Genomic DNA, 5,186 nt, shown 5'->3' with positions numbered 1-5,186 from the left:
TCGTTTCAGTTAATGTAGACAGGAAAATTCCACGAATTCTTTAAACCTGTTGTCTGACCTGTTACAAGGATCTTCAAATCGAGGTCAGTTCTGTGGTTTATTTGCATAGCTTAACAATTTGATTGAATGGATACTTTACTCCATTGATTAACTCTTGTCTGAACTTCGTTTGTGTTAGAGCGTATATGCAGGTGTTGGTGCACGAATTCAGAAGCCGTAGCATGAATCCAATTTCTTGAAAGATAAATGTTGGATCGTTTAAAGTCTTGTCTTCGTAATTATAGTTTACCTCTGGCCAGAATAAAGACCGTATGACATGTGTCATCCAGAACACTATAAAATTAGCAGACAATGCAAAGAGCAAGATGATGGATTTTCTCCGGTTTAAGACCTCTGGATCAACACTATTCTGTCCATTTCCCTGGTTCTGAAGGCGACAGCGGATGCGGTTGGCTCTTATAATATTCCTGATAGTCAGAGCATTGAATATTAAAATTAACAGAATTGGAAGCAGCGGTATAATTATAATGTCAATCCATTCATTCATTTTCCAAAATAATGATGTATAATAGTCTGATATTATGACGCAAAACCATGGCACATTGTCAATGATAATTGCAGGAGCTAATACAAAATACCAAGCAATTGACCGCAAACAGCAGACCACACTCACAACTATTATAATCACAAGTGCAGTTCTGTTATTGCAACATCTCGCTCTTAACTTCTGGCAACAAATCGCGACAAACCGATCAAATGTGAAAGCAACTGTGAACCAAACTGAGCAGTCCAAGGCTGCCAGGCACAGAACAACTCTCAAGGCACACAAAGGAGTGATGGATAAGAAAGTAACTGGGAAATAAAGATTATTAATTCGGTTCAGTATGACATTAAGGATGACGAGAAGTAGATCTGCTGCAGACATTGCCAACAAATAGCGAGTGATGCATTTGGAGAGGCCGCAATTGCCTCGATTCAGAATCACGATTCCCACAAAGTTCACTGTAAGAAACAATTACAGAAAATTACAATTCTTCACGACTGGAGTCAAAGCAGAAACATAAGTTTAATACGTCTGCCAAACCGTGCCAGTTCCCTCAGATTAATATATTAATTCAATTAAATGATGCATGATGAAAATGTAGATTGAAACTAATGACTCAAGCAAACCAGAATTAAATAAAGATGAGCTGTGAACCAATTGACAAAGCGAGTAATTAAATAAGTAAGGACAAAAATTCGCAATGAATGAAATATATGAATGCAAATCTGTTCTCTGACTGATTAAGCACAATGTTTAATGGATTCTGGAGAATACCACTGTCCCAGACCTGCCCTGGATTAGCCATGTAAGCATTGTTGCTTCTACCGGGTGTCAGAGGATAGGAGCTCTGCAGCGAAAAACTCACCTCATGAATCCTCAAAGACTGTCCACCATCTGCAAGGTATAAGTCATGAGTGTGAGAGAATGTTCCCCACTTTGCCTGAATGAGTGGAACTCCCGCAACATGCAAGAACTCAAACACGATCCAGGACTATAGGAAAGTCTGCAGGAGAGTCATGCCACACACGAAGACATAACGTTTGTTTCCCTCTGCATAGAAGTTCCTGGTCTGCCGACTTCATCCGATATTTTATTTATTTATTGCAAATATCGAGCATCTGCAGTAGTTTGTCTTTCTTCCAGCATATATCAGCCGACTTGATTGCCACCACATCCAAAACCCTTCAGTCTATTCGCCCCCCCCCCACTATCTTTCAGTGACAACCAGCGTGTACCATCTACAAGACACATTGCAGCATCTCACCAAGGTTGCTCAGACAGCTCCCTCTCGTCCTCACAGCCGCTACTGTCTAAGAGCAGCAGATGGATGGGAATGACATCACTTTTAAGCTCTCTTCAAGATAGTGAACTTCCTGGCTTGGAAACACATCTCCGATCCTTCAGTGTGGCTAGATCAATTAAAAGACATTTGGACAGCTACACAGAAAGGAAAGATTTAGCAGGATATGAGCTAATAGCAGGCAATGGGAGTGGTTCGATTGTGGAAACCTCGACAGCATGAATGAATTGGACCGAAGGGTATGTTTGCACCCTTTTTATCAGTGCTCTTACAATTGGTCTGCAGTGGTTTGGGAAGGCAACTCCCCAACACCTTCTGAAGTATAAGTCCACATTGGGAATAAATGTTGACTCAGCTTGCTCTGTGTTGGAACTAAATACTCTGTACAACATGCATAAGCAAACCTTATTCAGCAATTGGAGGAATCAATAATAAAAATGAACTACTGGTGAAACCACTAGAATTGCAGTTTGGAAATAGCCAAAAGCTGGGGAAAGTTTGTCAAATTTGAATAAATGATTACGGAGCGGAATTAAATTGATTTCCACAAGCATAACCAGATTTAAGAACTTACCAATAATGCCAATAGCTGCAAGTATTGGGTAGTAAATTCGCGCTACATTTAAAATTACTGAGTATTTCATTCTGTGCCAATCAGATCTGTGTTTTAACGTCGAGTCATTGATGCTGTCTGCTGAAAAACAATATTATCGTCAACACAATCTCATTTTATTTGGAAGAGAAATGTCCTGTGAGACAATACATCTGGCAGAATGACAAATTACGTTAATCTGAACAAGCAGCAAATTAACTACTTCCCTCTGAAGGTTATTACACCATACAATTTATAATAAAAAATGAAGTGTCACTAATTTCTTGAGAATTAGAATTAGTTTTTTTATCGTCATGTGTACGATAAGAAGAACAGAAGTACATGACTACAGTGAAAAGTGCAAAATGTCGCCATTTCCAAAATTATCTTAGCCAGAAAGGTAGCGAGGTACAAAATCTTAGATACAAAGTAGAAAAGTAAAGAAACAAAATTAAAAGTAAAAACGTTGCAGTCCTTCTTCGTGTTAAGTGGGAAAATAAAGAAGTTATAAGTTAAAAACTGGCTTCGAACTATTTTTGAAAGACAAAAAAAATGCACTACAGTTAGCACAAAAATTATTCTTTACCAATCTGATTTGGAGCTTTTCCTTCCTTATTGCCTTTTAAACCAACAAAACACTGGGACAAGTTTTCAAGCGGGTGGGAATCTCACGCAGATTGCCATCAGAGCACTTCTCTTTCTGATGAAAGAACGGAGTGCTGCATTTCTGACAGGAGATTCCATTCAGCATAACCCTTAGGAACGCGGGAGCATGCTTCTATACTGACAGATCTGTCCTGGCTGAAAGTGTCACATTATGCATATACAAAGGGTGATTTGACAGCACTGTCAGAAACAGGTGGCCAAAGGATAGTGACGTAAATGTGCCAGGTTTTAAGGTGCATGGTGGTTCGGGGCCACATACTTAGATTACTAACTGGGGAGGGTTTAGAAAGCCCAGCACGAATATGGGTAGGGTATCAGCTGGGATGGTAGCAGAAGTTCAGCTGGACTATGAGCAGGATGCCAGTGTGGTAGTCTGCCAGTCGATGTGAGGGGCAGTGAAGGCCTGGTATAAAACTGAGGAGTGGCAGACGTATGTGTGTGTGTTTCTGGGTGTGTGTAGGGTGCACAGCGGCTGCAGGTCACGGTGGGATGCAGAAAGAGAGCCTGCGAGAGGCAATGCATGGTAATTCTTGATCTGTGTGTTTAGGATCTTATCTGGTTTTGTGGAAAGAGGGAATGCGTTGTTCAGTCCAATGGCAGAGACATGATGTGGCATGGGGATTGTGTGGTTCTGATGTGAGGTCACGTCCAGTCAAGGACCTTCACAAAGAAGGAGACAAAGAACCTAGCAAAAACGTTGAGGAAAGCCGAAGAAGATGTAGCATTATGGATAGTGAGAGAGTGAGAGAGTTGGGTGTTGGCTGAGGGGAGGAATGGATGTTATGATAGAAGATTGAGTCTGAGCAGACCCTGATAACATGAAAGGACATCCAAAATCCTGAGATGACAATGAATTGACATATAGAAAAAAGAGATTACGAGCCAACAACAAGTTTTTCCAGGCAGAAAGAGAGTATTAATGACCAGTTCGTGAGGACATATTTCATGAGGGGTTAGAAAAGAGCATGATTCTAACTGGTCACAGTGTAAGATGAGACATGTGCTTCCATTTTTTCTCAAAGATGTTCCTTTTTTCAAGGATAGCATGTATTTGTTTTTTTTTTCCATAGGGTTCTGAAACGCTTTTGGTGCCGATTAGGTTGGTTTGGTACAGAGATTTAAAGTGTTTTCAGCGGCCGTTTTGTTCATATGCAAACAGTTGAGACTTAGGGCCAACTTGGTCATGTTTTAGAAGTTACCTGTGTAATGAAAGGGGAGTGATCAGCTCTCGAGCTGAGCGGTTAATCCAGAACTAGTTAGGTGTTCAAAGGTAAGCTGTATGGAAACCCTCTCTCTCCCCTTCTACCCATCTAACTTCAACCTGTTAGCACGTGTTCCATTTTTAACTATTTTAGATTAGACTGCCTTGGAATGAAAAGTTGTGTTGGTCCCAGACAGAAGTGTTGGGACAAGGAAAAGCTCTGAAGGGATTGTTTCAAGTAGAGTACAGTGACACTCAGGTGTACCGTAGCTCTAGGAAGACATTCACTATAGTGACAGTTTAGAAGTGGCAGTCACAAGTCATTTAGCCAAGTAATAGATACAGGGATTCTGATGTGAATATTACACAAAGAACAAAGAAGAAAGAAAATTTCCAGCCCTGGAACAGCCCCTTCGGCCCTCCAATTTGGCTGATCCAAATGTATGGTCTAAACCTGTTGGTCAATTCCTAAGCATTTGTACCCTTCTGCTTCCCACCTACTCATGCATTTGTCCAGACGCATCTTAAACGAATCTACCATGCCTACCTCTGCTGGCAATGTGTTCGAAATGCCCACCACCCTCTGTGTGATTTATTTGCTGCGTGTATCTCCCTTAAACTTTCCACCTCTCACCTTGAAAGCATGACTTCTCGTTATTGAATCCTTCACCCTGGGAAAAATCTTACCTCTATCCACCCTATCTATATCCTTCAAGAGTTTGTAAACGTCAGTCAGGTCTGGTGTCTAGTGTCTTTATTTTGGTGTTGGTTTGGTTGCATATACAAAGCTTGGAATGGTATTGGCTCTTTCAGTCGCCAAAACATTTCTGGAAGTGGATGTGGTGACTTTGTAAGTTTTGCAAAAGAAGAATAAGAAGAAACG

The sequence above is a fragment of the Chiloscyllium plagiosum genome, chromosome 46, assembly GCF_004010195.1.
Source record: "Chiloscyllium plagiosum isolate BGI_BamShark_2017 chromosome 46, ASM401019v2, whole genome shotgun sequence".
Lineage (NCBI taxonomy): Eukaryota > Metazoa > Chordata > Chondrichthyes > Orectolobiformes > Hemiscylliidae > Chiloscyllium > Chiloscyllium plagiosum.
This window is presented reverse-complemented; position numbering follows the sequence as displayed.